Source organism: Rattus norvegicus, chromosome 2 (genome assembly GCF_021556685.1).
Source record: "Rattus norvegicus strain SHRSP/BbbUtx chromosome 2, alternate assembly SHRSP_T2T, whole genome shotgun sequence".
Taxonomy (NCBI): domain Eukaryota; kingdom Metazoa; phylum Chordata; class Mammalia; order Rodentia; family Muridae; genus Rattus; species Rattus norvegicus.
Window position 1 is genome coordinate 146501077 of NC_141535.1, and position 21677 is coordinate 146522753.

The window sequence follows — 21677 nt, forward strand, 5'->3', positions numbered from 1 at the left end:
TGTGTTGGTAGGTTGCCTCTGTTCTTTATAACATGAAGCATGCCTCGCAGAAGTTGTTTTTTGTACGTGAACTCAAAGTAAAGAGTAGAAAGGTGAAATGAAGGCAAAATCCCTTCTATAGGATTTACGAGAGCACTTAACACAAAAATTTTCAATGATAGTTACAAAGAAAAATATGATAGACTCTAACAAATTCACTCATTTCTTTTCCGTTCCACAAATATTGTACATCTATTCTCTGTCAATCCTTTTTCTAGGCAATCTGAATTTAAACTTTTAAAATGTCTTAAGATAATGGGTAGTCAGAGAATATTATATACACTTGGAATGTTTTTTGAAAGGATTGGTGAAAAGTAGATGAGAGCAAAGTGATTAGAGTTATTATTGCAGAATGTTTCAAAAACAGACATGCCAGTTACTAGAAACATGATTACAGGTATCCATCTGTATTAACAAACACTGAATCAAATTGAATTATATGTAATAGAACCATTGTAACTCCACAATGAAGTCATTGCCTTGAGAATGGCCATATCGTGTGTGTGTGTGTGTGTGTGTGTGTGTGTGTGTGTGTGTGTGTTGTTAATGTGCACATCTTTCCAATACTCATAAGTACATCAGTTCATTATTACTCTGCTAAATTTGACATATTTACCTGGACTGTGGTGTTTGTCAAAGGTGTTTGATAAGATTCAAGATGTTCTTTGATATCTGATTGTCTGTTAGTGTTTTATTCTGATTTTTTTTCCAAGCAGGATTCTCAGTTTCCCGTTGACTTGTTCTAAGCATCAAGCAAGCAAGAAAAAAGAAAACATAACTTTAATCCCAAATTCTGGCTTAATTTAATATAGAAATCATGATGTCCAGATACTTTTTTGTTTTTCTTTTTGTTTTAAGTCTCATAATTTATCCAAATTAATTGGGGGCTTAAATGACCTGTTGAAATTTCTGATCTACTTAAAGAAACATCATGATGCCATACATTAATGGGACCTGGTGAACAACTTGCATAGGATTAAAGTAATATAGATTGAGTCTTTATGTTTACCATATTTGTGATTCCACGGGGTTATCTCTAAACACTTAAACAAACTGCAAAACCAAGAAACTAACCATGTCTCAAACTAGCTGTTTTTGAAGTTATACTATAATTACATGATTTTGAATTTCTCTTTCCTCTGTGAAAACTCCCACATATACTCCTCTTCATTTTCTTTTAAATCCAAGGCCTACTTTTTTACCATTATTGCATGCATATATGTATATGCACTTATATTCCTAAATATAACCTGCTTAGTCCATATACTATTACTTGCATTTGTGATTTTATGGCTATCTATTTGGCACTGTAGTAGCTTTTGATCTTCTTCTCTCATATGTTTCTGTTCTCATACGGTATACTTCAATCTACTAATTAATTTTGTTCACTCTCCCACAAAACTTTTCATGACCCATTACTATCAAATGGGAAAAAAATCCCTACATCCATCTTCTGGCTGTTTGCACTCTTCCTCCTTGGTCTTCTTTCATCCAGTTTTACTCTAGTGTCTTGAGTGATTTTGACAGTTAGGTTATATTCGAATTTTCAAGGAAAATCCCATTTTATTTAGTTAGAATATATCTGTGATAGTTTGCATATGAGTGGCCCAGGGAGTGGCACTATTAGAAGGTGTGGCCTTGTCGGAGGAAGTGTGTCACTGTGGGATGGACTTGGAGACCCTCCTCCTCGCTCCTCCTAGGATGCTGAGGCTGTTCCTGGCTGTTCTTTAGGGTGAAGATGTAGAACTCTCAGCTCTTCCTGCACCATGCCTGCCGGGATGCTGCCATGCTCCCACCTTGATGATAATGGACTGAATCTCTGAACCTGTAAGCTAGCCCCAATTAAATGTCTTTTATAAAACTTGCATTGACCATGGTGTCTGTTCATAGCAATAAAACCCTAACTAAGACAACATCATTATGAAAAAAATCTTACAGTAATGAACCAGGGCCTTAACTTAAGTGTATATCCCTTTCTTCAACCCCCACCGTGCCCCTTCTATTATCTTGCTCTGTCTGATCTGGGCCCTTGGAGTTCCTTGTAAGGTCTCCCCAACCACTCTGCTTGTACTTCGTTCTTCTGGGCATCCCTTTACCTAGTCATAGTCCTGGTAATCACACTTTTACATTATCATTCAAACATTTTCTGAAGGAAACATGGACTGTAATCCCTCTTTAAATATCCCAATGGTTGACAGTTGGGATTGAAATGAACTAAGAGGCTTTTGCACAGAAAAAGAAACAATTTAAAGAAGTAGATTACAGAATAGAAGGAAATCTTTGTCAATGATATGACAGGACAGAGATTAATATCTAGAGTATCAAAAGAACTGTAAAATTTGAACAACCCACACACAAATCATCCAGTTAACAAATGGACCACAACACTAAGTAGAGAATTCTCAGGAAACTGAATGAAAATGCCAATATGAATTTAGAAAACTGTCCAGCATCCTTGGCTGTCAGGAAAAGGCAATTTAAATTTGGCTTGAGTTTCATAACACAGCCAACACATCTAAACTCAGGAAAACAAATAGTAATGACTACTGATGTTCACTTGGAGGAGAATTGTTATGCAGTGCTGGTTGGGGTTATAAGCTTGAGGCTTCACTGTGGAAATTAATGTGTAGGTTTCTTAAAAGCTGTCAGCTACCCTAGCTATACCATTCATGGGCACAAGTTCAAAGGATTATAAGTCATATACTACAGAGTTATTTGCATACACATACTCGTTCCCACATTATTTACAATAACCCAGGAATGGAATCAGCATTGATTGAACAATAGGAAAAGAAAACATGGCACATATCAGCAATGAAATTTATTCAACCATAAAGAAAACTGAAGTTATGACATTTTAAAGAACACAGATGTAATTGGACTCATTTCAAACATAAAAAAACAGCCTCAAAGGCAAACACAGCATTTTTTCTCTTAGATACAGAACTTGGATTTAAACTTATATATGTGGGTGGATGTACTTACATGTCATGAAATTATTAAGAGGGTCATGAGGAGAAGCAAATGGATGGGAGTGGAGAGAGAGAGTGTGTGTAATGGAATACTTGTGAAATGAAAACTCAAGTGGGGACATCCTCAGAAAGGGAACCAGCCAGAGGAAACAGGAGATACAGAGGACAGAGGGAGAGGAGAATGAATTACAGTAGAGTTTAGATATGTATGAAAATAAAGCATTCATTCAAGTACTAATTTAAATGATTAAAGAGAAAAACAAGAAAGAAATGGGCCTTGCTATTCTAAGTGCTTCCTATGTTCTTCCTCCTTTGGTTGTCCTTACAACTCCTTATAACTGTCTAATTTTGTAGGTTATCCCTCCTTGCTCTGTCTTATGGCCTAGGAGAACATTTGTGCTTATTGTCTGTTTGATGCTGTACAGTCAGAACCCAGAGTGGTACTTAGATACTCAGTACTAAATGGGCATTACTTAGAATGTCTGCCTTTCATCATTTGAATTTGACTTTGAGATTTTCAGTACCTGTAGGATAGCATTAGAAACACCATTTACATCATGCAGGACATACAGGATCTGAACCAATTTTTGCCCATGTAAAGAGATTATTGAATATTTTGAAAAATAAATTTCTGACATTAAAGTTCAATGGACATGGGTACTGGCTGCAGAACTATGCAGGTATGATGACCTGGATGGAACCTACATAAAGGGGGAAGGGGAAAAAAATTTCACAAAGTTGTCATCTAACATCCATATGCAAGCCATGGTACAAGTACCCATACCATACAAAATACTCTTTCTCTTTCTGCCTCTCTCTCTCTCTCTCTCTCTCTCTCACACACACACACACACACACACACACACACACACACACACACACACAGTAAAGAACTTTAAAAATCTAACATACTTGAGGCATTTAAGCTTTAAATAACAATAATTTGAAAAAATTTACACTTATGAAATATTGCTTATATTTTTGCCTCGTTTTAAACATTTCTAATGTAGGATGTATTAAGAACCTATGTAAGACTTCTGTCAGGCAGTAGGAAACCATATAACTAGCTCCAAAGCCAGTCGTGTGTGACAACAGAAACCTGTAGTCATGCCCTTCTTCCTTCCATGAGAAAAAAGTTAATGTAAAGATGATTTTCAGTAAGACTAGCACTGTGTTAGGTGCATTATATACAAATGCTGATTAAGTTAATACCATAAATTTCTTACAAAATGGATTCTTTTGCAGCACAGTGGTCACCAGTATGCGCACAAGTCTACTAATTCCAAGTCTCGGGACTTACTGATCACAGGCCCTGATGTTACAGCATCTCATGGCCTCACATTTTTTAGAAATACTTTGAATTTGGGAGAAATAAATCTGAATTTCCAGTTTTTAAAGGTATGATAAAAATATGATCTTGCTACAATTTGAGTATGAGTACACATCGTCTGATTTTGCTCCTTTTATTTGTTAATTTTGTGCTATGTTCAATTCATATATTGGTAAGATATTTTGCTGGTGAAGAAAATTTGATGGAAAGAAGAGAAGGTAAGGGCCGAGAGAAAACTTAAATCTCTCCATTTATCGGGAACTTCACAGACCTTATAATGTACGATTAAGTTATTATTAAAACCTTTGACACCCTCCTCTTCTTTCAACTGCCCTACCTATCAACTTTTATTTGTTTTTAAGTAGAAAAGTCTGTTTAGGGGTACACTTTCTTCCCTGTTCTTAGTCTTGACTCTCAGCTCAATATCTCTACCCATACTGTGCTAAGAGATCTCTGTCCTCTTGTCCAGTGTCCTACTGAGATCATTGAAGAAAGTGTCAGAAATTTGGTCAGTAGTATCTTTTAAACAAGAAGAAAATACAGACTTCTTTATATTTACTTCAACTTAACAATGTTACCTTTTTAATATGGGAAGTGCTGAGACCCTCAACAGTCCTTTCTCTTTGTGATGTGCTTGGGACTGAAGCTAGGGCATTGCACATACTACCCAGCTGCTTTGACACTGCATACCCTCAGCCACACCATCGTTCTGTTTATATGTAACAATTGCAAAGCATCCTGAGGGAAGACAGACACAATGCCATGATAGTTGGGAACTGTTCTCTTTTGCCTATATTAATGAAAACTATATGTGTATATATTTATATATTGTGCTGTATTTGATAATATATGTTTTCAACTTGTACCATATGGGATGTTTAAGCTAAGCTATCTCTACCAAATGTCAGGTGCTAGGAGCTTCTTCCAATCACACTGCAGGAGGAAGATAACGTGGCTAATAAAAGTGAGAACAAAATGCAGGGAATAGTAGACTGAATAATTCTTCTAACTTAGCCATTGTTAAAGAACCCCCTTAGCCATTCTTCTAAACTAACTGTGATAACTCAATGATGTGTGTCAAAGTGTCAGCAAAACATTTACAATTGTTAAGAAGCCTCCCGAAATGAACTTTTATTCCCCCGTGATTAAACAAAAGTGCCTCTCATCCTAAGCACACACACTGTCTTGAGCATCACTTACAGAAGCCCAACAGACAGCTCAGTAATTGCCAAACATTTTTAAACCGAGCATACAGAAGCTGTTTTTCATGACAAGTGAAAGTTTCGAGAATAGGGTTTTCTTTTTGGCTCAATTAAAGCTCAAACAAATACTCTCTAGCCATAGATCCAACTCATTTTTTAAAAATTCTAGGTTGTGTATATTTTGAAATATATAGGATATATTTCTCAAAGTGGGAAAGATTTATACTTTATACTTTATGTGTCAGCGTTCTGTATCAAGAGTAAAAGCTTATTATGAATGTGTCCAATGTGGCGTGAGTAGTTGGTAGCCTGGCAGAGGGTCTTTGATACATTTGGACTTCAGGTGGGTAATACATCCTATATATATATATATATATATATATATATATATATATATATATATATGTTACTTTTTGATTCATCACAACCTCAGGTGAGGATCTGATGCTATGATTGACAGGGCTATTTCTAAGTTTCTCCTGATGTCTTGCATTAGTTTTTAATAAGGTCAGAACACCATGGTCAGAAGACTGGAAATTTTTCAACCATTTAATGCATTTTTTTAAAAATCTTTTTATTGATTCTCTGTGAATTTCACATCATGCACTCCAATCCAACTCTTCTTCCCTTTCCTTCATACCTGCCTTCTGCCCTTGAAATATCCCCTCCAAATGAACACACAAGCAACAACAACGACAACAAAAACAAACAAGACTGATCCTCACTGTAAAAGCTACAGTGTGTCATGTGTCACACAGCATAGCCTTTTGCCCAAATAGCTTTTTGTGGGGGTAGTGGGGGAAAATGTTCATTACAATGAGTCATTGGTTTGGTCCAAGGCCTCTGGCTTCTGCTACAATCTCAATATGGGATCCCCACTGGGACTCCTCTTGGATATCCTGTTGTTGTCCTGAGTCATGGAGATCCTGCAGCTTTAGTTCTGGAAGAATGGCCCTTTCATGCACTCCAGCAGTTCACAGATGGGGTAGATATTGGGGTGGACCAATCCAAAACCCTGGACCTGGGCCTGTGTGGTAGGTGAGTTGCTCTCCCTGGGAGTTTTCCCATGCTCATGAGCCATTCTGGCAAGCTCTCTCACAATGTCCAGCTCTGCACAGCCCTTAGATAACAACAGGGCCCCCAGGAAGCAGCCCAGAACTCCAACACAGACCCTCACTGCTACCGGGCCACAGACATAAACATGGCCCTGAGTGCCAGCTCACATCAGCCTATCCCTCACTACCTTCCCGTCTCCAGTTCTGCCTTTCTTCATTGTGCCCATATCCTCTGGTACTTCTTCCCTCCCATCCTTCCACCACTTCCTTGCTCATCCTAGTAATGCCCAGCACATCCAAATGTGTTCAGATTGTCATCCTGGGGGGGCATCTCGGGCTGCCCATTTAATGCTTTTCGAAGAACAGGGCAACCTCATATTTTTTCTTCCATTTTTATTAAATTGGGTATTTCTTATTTACATTTCAAATGTTATTCCCTTTCTTGATTTCCAGTCCTTCAGCCTCCTCACCCCTCCCTCTCCCCTTCTATATGGGTGTTCCCCTCCCCATTCACCCCCCTTAACTGTACCCCCAATAATTCCATACACTGGGGGTCTAGCCTTAATGTATTTTTCTTCTGAAAAGACTGGTGTAATTCAGGAAAGGTATTGAAGTCTCCATCCAGCTGAATTTTCCACTAACTTCTTTCAAATTCTTTCATTCCTGCAGAAAACCCAAAGTATCATTAAGCTGAGTGTGACTTCCCACTAACCAGTGGTCCCAATGACAACTCTGACCAGCTTTGGGCTCTAGAAGTAAGTTAATTAGATTAGAATTCATTCTCAGATTGTCCACACTGCCCAAGCTAATGAGACTTAACACCTAACACTTAAGACTTAACACTTCAGGCATGTGTTAAGACACAGGATTTCTCTACTGAAAAAAATTTTTTTTTATTAAAAACACATTCTTTTCTCATGCAGTATAACCTGATTACAGTTTCTCTTCCCTCTACTCAGTCCAGTTCTTCCACACCTCCCCCCACCTTCAAATCTACCCCATTTCTGCCTCTCATAGGGGGAACACCATCATAGAAGCAGGGGAGGGGGAATGGGATGAAGGGTTCTGGAGGGGAAAGTGGGAAAGGGGATACTATTTGAAATGTAAATAAAATATCCAATAAAAATAAAACATTTCTATAAGGGAACAACCAAATATGTCAAAATCAACTATATGAAGATACAGCAAAAAATGTCGTGTAGATGTTAGACGAGGCAAACGAACGGAAGGAAACGAGACCCAAGAGCAGGCACAAGAATCAGAGACCAGCTCATCCCCACACTCAGGAGTCCCTGAGAAACATGAATCTAAAGGTGATAGATAATAGATAGGCAGAGAGTCTGCTGCAGACAATGGAGGTCCCATGCTTACTTATTCAGTCTCTATGGGTTCACATGAGCCTTGCTCAGTTGACTCAGAAATCCTTGCTATCCTGCTATCATCCTTCTTGCAGTTTGGGTATCAGGGTAATTGTGATCTCATAAAATGAATTAACCATTATTCCCCGTGTTTCTATTTTGTAAAATGGTAGAGGAATGAATCAGCTTGTTCTGACTAGTGGCCTGCAATGGCCAACACCTGCACAGGTGGTGCTTCTGCATTTACTAACTTTGGAACTTGCCTGACACCCAGAAAAGAACAGAGACAGAGCATGTGTGACCAGGGAAGCCAATTGGCTAGTGCCACCTACACAGGATGAGCAGTTATTGATCTAGAGAACTTTGGAGGAGTATATAAAGGCCCTCTCCACTATTAAAATAAGTGAGTCTGCTTCTGCAGCTGGCCCCAAGAGTCTTATCATTGATTCCAGGAATTTTTATTTCCTTCCCGAAAGGACAACCTTGGGGGCCTGAGGACTAGGCAACAGTAAAATAATTGGAGTTGTATTGGCATTAACTCTTCTTTGAAGGTTTAGTATAATTCTGTACTAAAACCATAAGTCCCTGGGCTTTTCTTGTTTTGTTTTGTTATTTTCAATACAACCGGACCACCATTTTTCCTCCTCCCTCCAATTTTCCCAATTTTCTACTTCCCTCTCCCCCAGATGCATTCCTCTTATGTTTCCCTTCAAGAAAGAGCAGGCCTCCCGGGGATATTAACCACACATGGCATAACAAGATGCAATAACTCTATGTGCACACCCTCATACCAAGGCTAGTGAGGCAATCCCATAGAATTTCACTTGTCCCAAGGACGAATAAAAGAGTCAGAGACACCACCTCTCCCACTGTTAGGAATCCCAAGAAAATAGCAATCTAACAACTATAGCTTATGCAGAGGATATAGTGAAGACCCATATAGGCTATGTGATTGCTACTTCAGCATCTGTGAGCCTCAGTGAGCCCTACTCTGTGGGCTGTGCTCCTCTTGTATTATTGACCCCTCTTGCTCCTATATTTCTTCTTTCCCCTTTCCACAGGGTTCCCCAAACTTGAAGGGGAGGGAACAAATGAAGATCTCCCATTTGGGCTCTCTCTTTGCCTAATCTGTGGGTCTTTGTAACTGCTCCCATCAGGGGCCAGAGGAATCCTCACTCATGGCAATTGGGCTAGGCACCAATCTTTGAATATATAAGGATATGATCAGGAAACATTTTATTGATTTTTTTCTATCATAGGTCTCTGGACTTTCCAGCCTCTGGTTAGAAAAGAGACTTTAATGACTGCTTCTATTTCACTAGATGTTATAAGTTTGTTTAAATAGTTGTCCAAACTTGATTTAACTTTGATAAGTGATACTGATCTAGAAAATTATCCACTTCTTTTAGAATTTCAAAGTTGAAGTAAAAACTTTTAAGGTATATTTTTATATTTCTTGCACTATCCTGAGTTTCTGCTTTTACATCCCAATTTTGTTTCTGATTTTGTTAATATGAATATTCTCTTTCTGCCTTTTACTTAGTTTGGATAAGAGCTTATTGATATTATTAATTTTCACCAAGCACCAACTCTTTGTTTATTGATTATCTTTATTTTTCTCTTTGTATTTTATTGATTTCAGACCTAAGTTTGAATATTTCTTGATGCTTCCTCCTCTTGGATGTGATCACAACTTTTTGTCCTAGAACTTTCACATGTGCTATTAAGTTGCCAACATGAGAATCCAGGATTTGTTTGTTTGTTTGGTTTTGGTTTGTAGGCATTTAGTGCTATCAACTTTCCTCTTAGACCACTTTTCATTTTGTCCAATAAATTTTGATATGCTATGTACTAATTTTCATTGAATTTCAGAAAATATTTAATTTCTTTATTTCTACTTTAACCCAATTTTTATGCAGTAGACGGTTTCGTTTCCATAAGTTTTTAAGCTTTCTGTTGTTTCTATTGTTGCTGATAATCAGCTATAGACCATGGTGGTCTGATAGGATGCAAGGAATTATTGCAATTTTCTTGTATGTGCTGAGACTTCCTTTGTGCCTGAGTGTGTAGTCAATGTTTAAGTAATGTTTCATGAGATACAGAGATGTCAGTAAATATATATATGATTCATTTGGTTTATATAGTGTCTGTTAGCTCCAGTTATTTATCTGTTTCATGTTTGTCTGAATGACCTTTTTCTTTATTTTATTTTTCATGGATATTTTATGTATTTACGTTTCAATTGTTATTTCCTTTCCCCTCTTCAATACCTCCCCTCCCCCTGCTTCTATGAGGATGCTCTGACTCCCACCCACCCACTCCTAAGTCAATGCCCTTACCTTCATTGAGGTAATGAGCCTTCACAGGACCAAGGATGTTTCTTCCTATTGATGCTGGACAATGCTACCATATGCTACATATATGGCTGGATTCAAGGATCCCTCCATGTGTACTCATTAGGTTGTGGTTTAGCCACTGGAAGCTCTGGTGGGGTCTGGTTGGTTGATACTGTTGTTCTTTCTATGGTGTGGCAAACCCCTTCAGCTCCTTCAGTCTTTTCGATAGCTCCCCCTTTGGGGTCCCCTTGTTAAGTCCAATGGTTAGCTGAAAACTTTCTCATCAGTAGGGCTGATATCAGTAGGGCTCTTGCAGAGCCTCTCAGGGGACACCCATATCAGGCTCCTGTCAGGAAGCAATAGTGACTGGGTTTGGTGGCTACATATGGTATTGATCTCCATGTGGGGCAGTCTATGGATGACCTTTCCTTCAGTTCTTGCTCCACTCTTTGTCCCTATATTTCCTCCAGTAAGTATTTTTTTCTCCCTTCTAAGAAGGAATGAAGCATCCATATTTGGTCTTCCTTCTTCTTAAGCTTCATATGATCTGTGATTTTTTTTCTTAGGAATTCCAAGCTTTTGGGCTAATATCCACTTACCAGTGAGTGCATAACATTTGTATTCTTTTGTGACTAGGTTACCTCACATTGGATGATATTTTCTTGCTACATCCATTTTCCTAAGAATTTCATGTAGTCATTGTTTTTAATAGGTGAATAGTACTCCATTGTGTAAATAAATGTACCACATTTTCAGTATCCATTCCTCTGTTGAAGGACATCTGGGTTCTTTCAAGCTTCTGGCTATTATAAATAAGGCTACTATGAACATAGTAGAGCATGTGTCTTTGCTGTATGTTGGGACATCTTTTGTGTGTATGCCAAGGAGTGGTATAGCTGGGTCCTCAGGTAGTACTATGTCTAATTTTCTGAGGAACTGCCAGACCTATTTCCAAAGTGGTTGTGCCAACTTGCAATACCACCAGCAGTAGAGGAGTGTTCCTCTTTTTCCCATATCCTCACCAGTATCTACTGTCACCTGAATTTTTGATATTAGCCATTCTGACTGATGTAAGGTGGTATCTCAGGGTTGTTTTGATTTGCATTTCCCTAATGACTAAGTGTGTCGAACATTTCTTTAGATGCTTCTTAGCCATTCAGTATTCTCAGTTGAGAATTCTCTGTTTAGCTCTGTACCCCATTTTTAACAGGATCGTTTGATTTTCTGAATGACCTATGTATTGGTGAAAGTGGGATATTGAAGTTTCTCACCATCAGTGTTTGAGGGTCAATATGTGAGTTAATCTGTAGTAGTTTTTCCTATACAAACATGGGTGTCTTTGTGCTTGGAATATGTAGTGTCTTTCCCTATCTTTTCTGATTAGTTTTTATTTGAAGTTTATTTTGTCAGATAATAAAATAACTATACCAGCTTGCTTCTTTGTTCTGTTTTCTTGAATATTGTTTTCTAACCCTTTACCTTGAGGAAATCTTTGATTTTGAAGTGTATTTCTTGGATTCATAAGAAGACTAGCTCTTGTTTTCACTTCCATTGTTAGTAACTGAGACCATTGATATTGAGAGATATCAATGATCAATCATTGTTAATTTCAGTCATTTTGTTGTTGTCATCATTGGTGCTGGTGGTGCTGGAGGTGTGTGTGTGCTTCCTTGCTTCCTTTTTTCCCACTTTGGTATTGCTTATCTCAAATTTTTATCCTGCATTTTCATGGGTATAGTTAAACTCCTTAGATAGGAGTTTTCTTCTAACCTCTTCTGTAGGGCTAGAATTGTAGATAGATAGAATTTAAATTTGGCAATGTTATGGAATATCTTATTTTCCCCATGTTTGGTGATTGAAAGTTTTGCTGGCTATAATAGCCTGATCTGGCACTGTGGTCTCTTAGAGTCTACAGCTCATTTTTCTGGCACCTTTGACTTTTAAACTCTCCACTATGCCAGGTGTTATCATATTAGATCTGCCTTTTATGTTATGTGGTCTTTTGCCCTTACAACTTTTATTATTCTTTCTCCATTCTGCATATTTATTGTTTTTATTATTATGTGGCAAGGAAAATTTGATTTTTGGGAAATTTTTATTTGGTGTTCTATATGCTTCTTGCACCTTTATAGGCATATCCTTCTTTGGGATAGGGAATTTTTCTTCTATGACTTTATTTAAAATACTTTCAGGACCTTTCAACTAGTGTTCTCTTTCTTCTAAATCAATAATTCTTAAGTTTGTTTTTCTCATGCTGACCTGGACTTCTGGATATTTTGGTGTCAGAAGTTTTGTAAATTTAACATTTTCTTTGACCAATGTATCCATTTCTTCTTTTGTATTTTCACCCCCCTAACACAGAGGAGAGATGTTCTATCTCTCATAGTCTATTGGTGAAACTTGCGCCTGTATTTACTACTCAAACTTGTAAATTTTTCATTTCCAGAATTACATTGGTTTTCTGCTTCCTTCATGAATTCTACTTTCATTTTCCGGTTCTGAGCTATTTTGTTCGTTTCTCTCCACTCTTTGTTTTATTCTTAAATTTCTTTAAGGGATTTATTCATTTTATTCAAATGTGTGTACTTTTCTGTATTTCTCTAAAGGATTTATTTATTCCCTCTATAAGGACCTCTATTGTCTTCATACAGGTGATTCTGACTGAGCCCCACATGAGTGCCATTCAGAGGTGAAACAATGACATGGATTGAATTTCTTCATAGAACTGACTATAAAGTAACTCTTGTGCAGGGCTTGGCTTTGCAGAATAAAGAAGACATTCTCCTCTAAAGTCTCCTACATTATTTTTCTGTATACCATATATTTACTAAAGTTTCTTCCAGGAGTTAAGAAATGGGCATTGTGAATGCACAGGACAATGAAGAATGATGACTTTATTATCCAGATAACTTGATCAAATATTAGAGTTTTACTTACCTATAAATGTTCTGTTTAAGTATTCTAATATAGAAATATTTAGTTATATCTCTCACGTTTGTTCTTATAAGGAAAGTAATTTGATTTTCATTTTCATTTAACTTATGAGCAAAATTTCTTTCTGTATGTGGGTGATCTACTGGGATGCAATGGACACTGGTTTTATCTGTAGAACTCCATTTAAATGGCATTTCATGTTAAAGAATTATATCTAAAACATTTAAAATGTGTGGCAAATGTGGGTCTCAGTGGCCTCCAGTTTGCCTCTTCTTAGCCTGTGTCTAGTAATACCCACCCTTCTTCCAACATGGCAACCTCTAAGACAGTCTAATGGGATCTAAGGTCAGCTGAGAGCTTCATATATCTACATTTAATGGAACAGTCATGTATCCTAATTACTTCTATGTTGCTGTGAAAAATATAAAGACCAAGGCAATGTATAAAAGAAATTATTTGAGATTGAGGTTCAAAGGATTAGGGTTCATGGTATTGTCTCAGTACTCACATCCTAATCTATGAGATAAAGAGAAGGAGGGAGGGAGGGAGGGAGGGAGGGAGGGAGAGAGAGAGAGAGAGAGAGAGAGAGAGAGAGGGAAAGAGAGAAAGAGAGACAGACACAGACAGACAGAGACAGACAGAGAGACAGAGAAAGAAAGAGAGAGAGAGAGAGAGAGGCACACTGAGAATGGTGTGAGTCTTTTGAAATGGCTAACCCTTCCTCCAGTAATAGACTTCTTCCAATAAGGCTACTCCTCTTTCTCCAACAAGGCTATACTTTCTAATCCTTCCCAAATTGTTCCACCAACTGGGAACCAAGTATTCAAACACGTAAGCTTATGTGGGGCATTCTCATTCAAACCACCCCTCCAGGTATTTTAATATATGATGTCTATATTGTAATTAATAAATTTTATACTATGATATAGCACCACATGTGCAAGCTATTACAGTGTAAAACACATTTTAAAACATATTGCTATCAATGCAAATTTTCTATGACTGGTTCTGAATATTTCCATCAAATTTATTTTGTCTTCCAGGTGAATTCATCTAGACTTCTACAGAAATAAAAAAAAAACAAGAACAAAAAAGTTATGGACAAGAGAGAAGTTGCAGGACACAGTAGTGGAAGTCTCATATCCAGACTTACTCTCTGGACAGGGAACCTTTGGCTACATCTTTTCCTGTTTGAAGAAATCGAGCTGGACTCAGTGTTTCCATATTACTCAACATTTGTTAATGAAGAAGTACACCTGTGGTGCTTGTGTTTTCTAAAGGCATGTATTTTCAGACTCAGTTCACTTCTGTTAAATCAGGATGTCAAGAAAAGTGCTGGCAGTGAAATGTGACAGGCCCTCCAGGTGACTTTTATCTTCTTAAAGTCTGAGAAATTAATGACCTCAACATCCCTGCTATTCTGAGTCAGAATGTCTGTGATCCCCTTAATTTATCATTTATAATAATTGCTTTTTCTCAAGACCATAAAGCTTGGAAAAGAGAAGGTGAAAAGCAGGGGAAATGTGAGTTTTAAAATGAAAATTACATTGAGGAAGCTGAGGAGACGGCTTGATGAGTAAAATTAACTACCCCCTTTTAAAATAACATTAAACAAAAAGTGCTTTTTTATAAAAAGTAAAAGTCTGGGAACAGTAATACTCCTCTGCAATTCCAGCATCCCTATGGTGAGATTGGTGGCACAAATGAGAGGACTGGTCAGATGCTGGAAGTCTTGGGTGTTCACTACACCACGTACCACAAGCACAGTAACACAATCAGCAAGAAGACCATGCCTTGAAAATCAGGTGGGAGGTAAGAACCAGTGTCTGAAAGATGTCTTCTGACCTACATCCCCTCACATATACATGTACACACACACACACACACACACACACACACACACACACAGAGAGAGAGAGAGAGAAAGAGAGAGAGAGAATAATTTAAAAAAATAATTCAACTTAGCTTTTTCTATGAAATAGTAAAAATAATTTTATAACAAAGTTTTTAAAATAGAATCATTTTCATCCAATCCTATGGTATTGTTTGAATGTGACTTTTTTTCCTGGGGCTGGTGATTTAGGTGCTGGTTGGTAGCTGGTGGCACTGGTCTGTAGGAGTCTGGGAACGTTGGTAGGTATGGCCTTGTCAAAGAAAGTGATCTAAGGAGTGTAGACTCTTGGGGGCATGTTATCTACTGCCGCTTCCTATTCCCTTTCTTTCTGCTTCCTGGTACCAACAAATGGAGGCCTGAGTCTTTCATAAGGGCATGATCCCAGAATAGTATACACAGGACCCTCTGAAACAGTGAGCATAATATGTTTTCCCTGTTACTGATTTTTGCCACAGCAATACAATTGTACTCTAACAAATTAGTATTACTACTGCTTCTGTTACTGCTACGATTATTCTACTAGTAGTACTATTTCTACCACTACTACAGCTACTAGTACTATTACTGCTAATAGTGCATCTACTACTGTTGCTACTATTGATAAAACTACGAAGTCATCATATGTAGCTCTTGTAAAACAAAAGACAGTGCAATATCACAACTGTGCCAGACACTTCAGCCTTAACTAATAAAAGATGCTATGCATGTATGTATGTCAGCGCTACAATGGTCTGCTTCAGGTTAGGCTGCTGGCATCTAATACTGAGTCTTGACTTGAAATCACTTACATAATCTTCATTGTCCTTAACAACTTCCTAATGCCTCAACTTTTTCCAGTGCACAGCTAGTTCATGTATGTTGCTTTTAATGTCTATTACCAAAAAAAAAAAAAACAAATCAACTGTTAAGAAAACTCTAATCTTCATCTTCTCCTTTCTCTGTTTTATTGTGGGACAGCTGGGATCTCATTTGTTCTTTCTTTCATTATATTTACCACATTGATATTTGGACAGAAGATTCCTTTATTTCTTCCCCATTTGTTTAGTTTTCATTCACTTACTCATTCCTAATTTTTTTTAAGACAGGGTCTCACATAGGGTGGGCTGGTTTCAAATTTACTATAAAGCTAAGGATAACTTGGAGTTGTTGAGTCTCCTACTTCCATAACACAGGAATAGGAATTACAGGAATGGACCGCTGTATCCAGGTTATGTGGTTCAGCGGGTACAATCCAGGCAAGCACTCTATCAAGTGAACTACATTCACAGCCCTTTCCCTCTCTGAACTCTGTCCCAAAGCTGTTCTGGCTGAAGTATAGATATAATGTGTCACACACATACTTATTCACTTTGTACAATGAAGATAGTTTATCCCAGTCTTCAACAAATATATTTTCAAACATTGCCTCTAAAGAGATGGTAAAATACATATTCCCATGTTAATTTGACCTTCTAATTTCTTAAATAGGTCCACTAAAACTTCACTAAAAATACATTTTAAACTTTACCATGTTTTGAGAATGACAAAATCTAACCCTTGCTGGCAATAAGGAATAGTCAGTTGGTTTATCTCAACACACATTTCTAAATGACTTCAGAATAGAGAGATTAATTCCAAGTCTAAGTGCAATGTGTTAGGGACTGTTTAGATATCATGGAAACAGTGTTATTGTTACCTATAAAAATGTCAGTGGCCTTCTGAGAAATTCAAAATGTTGCCTCATTAGTTTTGTGTCTGGATTCTTAGTCTTTATATTTATGGATTCAGTGCTGTTATCCTTACTATGGAGACTTCTTTTGTCTATCATGACATTGATGAGTCTGTGTTATTTCTTTGGGAAATTCTATATTTTTTCATTAAACTTAACTTTTTACTTGTGAATATAGAGACTTCACACTTTAACTGAGTTGAGCAAGGGAATGAGAGCAACAGAATGCCACACAATATCAATCAATCTTAAAATTTCTGATATTCCTTCAGATCTTCTCGCATAGTTAAACTAACATACTTATAATAGAAAAATTCATTCACTTGTCCCAATATTGTATACCATGAATGAACGAGTCTTCACAATGATATCTTTATATCCATGTGATATGTTGAAAATATAGTAAAATCTTTAGCATATACATATTTTTGTTATACAAAGCTATAGGGTGTAAAATATTTCTAGAATTTCAGCCATTTATAAATGGCTTTACAATTAAAACACCAATTCTGAAGTACAATAGTCTTTGTAAAAGAAGAATTTTTACAATTTTTTATAAGCATGATATGATATTTCCTTGATTTAATTACCATTTACTTCATAACCACTGATGGAAAGATACCAATAACATTCCCTAACATGCAAATTAATACTGATTTTTTTAATACTTGAGTGAAATCTACTATAAAAATTGACATAGCAAAGCAAATTAGTAAGTCAAATTAAGTGTATATTAAAACACCATTAGTGAGTTACTAGTACTATAACCATACTTTTGAGTTTTGTTTTAAAGTCACCTTTATGTTTTAAAAGTGTCTGTATAACTTTTAGTTTAAAATTTAAAAGATAGGAGGTTGTCTATGAGCTTATTTGATCTAAAAATTGGCCCTAGGTAAGCTTCTATTTCAGAACATTTTCCCAGTATGAAAATGATAAGGTGATAAAATTTGCATAATTACATGATAATTGCAAGACTCTTACGATATAACAGCACCATATCACTGCCCATCACCTTTACAGTTAACATCTTAGTTTAGCTTTGTGTTTATTTTAATGAATGTCTTACTTCACAAATTGCCTCCCAATCAGAGATGTAAGCTGTCACATGCCAAAATTAGATTGGCTTGACTGCCTAATTTAATAAAGTTTCATCTGGAAAAAGTCTTCTCTGCTTTTTCATTTCAATCTAGTATCAAATTTGACATGACCCCTACATGCTCTAAACTGACCAAGGACAAAGATTAAGTACCAGTTCGCTTCTGTGCTGCTGGGAAAACAATAGGAACTTAATACAAATAGAAGAAAAAGTGTGGAGGAAGAGAAAGCATACACTAACCAAACATGTCCACATCAGTATACCCCAACAACAAAGTCTGAATGTACTCATCTATCAAAGAACCCCATTTCCCCAGAACTATCACAATGTGCTAGGAGAATGAAGTCATGACTTCCACCTGAGACAATTTACCATCACGATGACATCTATAGAAGAGCTAAAACCCAGTTACAATCTGCCCCTCAATGAGCATAGTGCAGGGCCTTACTGGGTCCTTGGATTCAGTTTCTCTTCCTGAGAAGAAGTTAGCCCAAGATTCTCTCATTCCCAGAAGATAGGTGATTTCTTGACTGTTCTGGTTAGCATTAAGAGATGTGGAAAGGCGGTCCAGACACCACCCAGACCTGAAGGGACCCGGTGGTCAACAGCTCCCTGCACAAAAAACCCATGGGAGGGAGAGCTAAACCTTCAGAGGGGCAGACACGCCTGGGAAGACAGAAGAGACTACACTTTGCCCATATTTCTGACTCCAGAGGAAAACACCTAATGCCATCTGGGACCCCAGTGCACAGGGGCCCTGGGAAAAGGCAGCGCAGGCCCTCCTGGGTGCTGCCCTCATGGAGAGCTCAAAAGCAGCCCCCCAGGAGCAACTTCAACTGCGGGACCACAGATAAGACCAACTTTTCTGCTCCAAGCAACCTGCCTGGTGGACTCAGGGCACACAGAGGCAAAATTCCTGTGGGACTGGACACTTCTGGCTTTTAGCTGGAGCTCGAACCTTGCTGATCCAGGCCCACAGCTCCCTGCTGCCAAGCCCCTTGGGAGAGAGAGCTCACCGCCTGGACAAGTGGGCACTCCTGAGACTGCGGAGCAGGAGAGACCACCAATACTGCCCACCACTGGCCCAAAAGGAAACTGTATAGGGCCTCTGGGAAACAGAAGATAGGGGCACTCAAGCGGCAGGTCCCCTGTAGTCCAGACAAGGTCCAGACCTGAAGGGACCTGGTCAACAGCTCCCTGCACCCAAATCCCGTGGGAAGGAGAGCTAAACCTTCAGAGGGGCAGACACACTCTGCCCACATTTCTGACTCCAGAGGAAAATACCTAACACCATCTGGGACCCTGGGGCACCCGGGACACAGAAAAAGGTGGCGCAGGCCCTTCTGGTTGCCACCCTTAAGGAGAGCTCAAAAGGAACCCCCCAAGAGCAACGTCAGCTGCGGGACCACAGACAAGACCAACATTTCTGTTCCAAGCAACCTGCCTGGTGGACTCAGGACACACGCCCACAGGAACAGCTGAAGACCAGTAGAGAGGAAAGACTAAATGCCTGAAAGCAGAACACTCTGTTCCCATAACTGGCTGAAAGGAAACAGGAAAACAGGTCTACAGCACTCCTGACACACAGGCCTATAGGACAGTCTAGCCACTGTCAGAAATAGCAGAACAAGGTAATACCACAGACAACCTGATGGCAAGAGGCAAGAGCAGGAACCCAACCAACAAAAACCAAGAATAAGTGGCATCATCAGAGTCCAATTCTCCCACCAGAGCAAACACTGAATATCCAAACACACCAGAAAAGCAAGATCTAGATTTAAAATCACATTTGATCATGATGATGGAGGACTTCAAGAAAGAAATAAAGAGGTCCCTTAGAAAAACACAGGAAAACATAAACAAGTAGAAGCCTATAGAGAGGAATCACAAAAATCCCTGAAAGAATTCCAGGAAAACACAAACAGGTGAAGGAAGTAAAAACAGAAATAGAAGTAATAAAGAAAGCAGAAAGGGAAACAACCCTGGATATAGAAAACCAAAGGAAGAGACAAGGAGCCACAGATACAAGCATCACCAACAGAATACAAGAGACAGAAGAGAGAATCTCAGGAGCAGAAGATTCCATAGAGGGCTGGGGATTTAGCTCAGTGGTAGAGCGCTTACCTAGGGAGCGCAAGGCCCTGGGTTCGGTCCCCAGCTCCGAAAAAAAAAAAAAAAAAGAACCAGAAGATTCCATAGAAATCATAGACACAACTGTCAAAGATAATGGAAAATGGAAAAAGCTACTGGTCCAAAACATACAGGAAATCCAGGACTCAATGAGAAGGTCAAACCTAAGGATAATAGGTATAGAAGAGAGTGAAGACTCCCAGCTCAAAGGACCCGTAAATATTTTCAACAAAATCCTAGAAGAAAACTTCCCTAACCTAAAGAAAGAGATGCCCATAAACATGCAAGAAGCCTACAAAACTTCAAATAGATTGGACCAGAAAAGAAACTGCTCCCATCTCATAATAGTCAAAAACCAAATGCACAAAATAAAGAAAGAATATTAAAAGCAGTAAGGGAAAAAGGTCAATTAACATATAAAGGCAGACCTATCAGAATCACAGCAGACTTCTCAACAGAGACTATGAAAGCCAGAGAAGATCCTGGACAGATGTCATACAGACCCTAAGAGAACACAAATGCCAGACCAGGTTACTGTATCCAGGAAAACTCTCGATTAACATATATGGAGAAAACAAGAGATTCCATGACAAAACCAAATTTACACAATATCTTTCTATAAATCCAGCCCTACGAAGGATAATAAATGGTAAAGCCCAAGATAAGGAGGCAAGCTATGCCCTAGAAAAAGCAAGAAACTAATCATCTTGGCAACAAAACAAAGAGAAGAAAAGCCCACAAATTTAATCTCACATCCAAACATGAATATAACAGGAAGCAACAATCACTATTCCTTAATATCTTTCAACATCAATGGACTCAAATCACCATTAAAAAGACATAGATTAACAAACTGGATACGCAATGAGGACCCTGCATTCTGTTGCCTAAAGGAAACACACCTCAGATACAAAGACAGGAGAGAGCATACATCAGCATCTTGACAGCACACCTAAAAGCTCTAGAACAAAAAGAAGCAAATACACTCAGGAGGAGTAGAAGGCAGGAAATAATCAAACTCAGAGCTGAAATCAACCAAGTAGAAACAAAAAGGGTTATACAAAGAATCAACAAAAGCAGGAGCTGGTTCTTTGAGAAAATCAACAAGATAGATAAACCCTTAGCCAGACTGGTGTGTCCAAATTAACAAAATCAGAAATGAAAAGGAGACATAGCTACAGAATCAGAGGAAATTCAAAAACTCATCATATCCTACTACAAAAGCCTATGTTCAAAAAGAACTTGAAAATCTGCAGGAAATGGACAATTTCCTAGACAGATACCGGTTACAAAGTTAAATCAGGCACAGATAAACCATTTAAACAACCCCATAACTCCTAAAGAAATAGAAGCAGTCATTAAAGGTCTCCCAACCAAAAAGATCCCAGGTCGTGATGGGTTCAGTGAAGAATTTTATCAGACCTTCATAAAAGACCTCATCACAATACTATCCAAACTATTCCACAAAGTTGAAACAGATAGAGTGCTACCGAATTCCTTCAATGAAGCCACAATTACTCTTATACCTAAACCACAAAAAGTCGCAACAAAGAAAGAGAACTTCGGACCAATTTCCTTTATGAATATCGACGCAAAAATACTCAATAAAATTCTGGCAAACAG

General features: G+C 38.1%; 1 protein-coding gene across 7 annotated transcripts in view; it reads right to left on the reverse strand.

The window, feature by feature from the left end:
* LOC147996270 (uncharacterized) overlaps nucleotides 1–21677 on the reverse strand; it is a 250959-nt gene that overhangs the window by 180331 nt on the left and 48951 nt on the right. For 3 of the 7 annotated variants that reach the window (XR_015674848.1, XM_087640453.1, XM_087640435.1), the window contains exon 5: nucleotides 656–781. The exons of the other annotated variants lie outside the window; for them this stretch is intronic. The gene's annotated coding sequence lies outside the window, so the exon portion shown is untranslated. The remainder of the gene's footprint in view (nucleotides 1–655; nucleotides 782–21677) is intronic. 7 annotated transcript variants of the gene reach the window in all.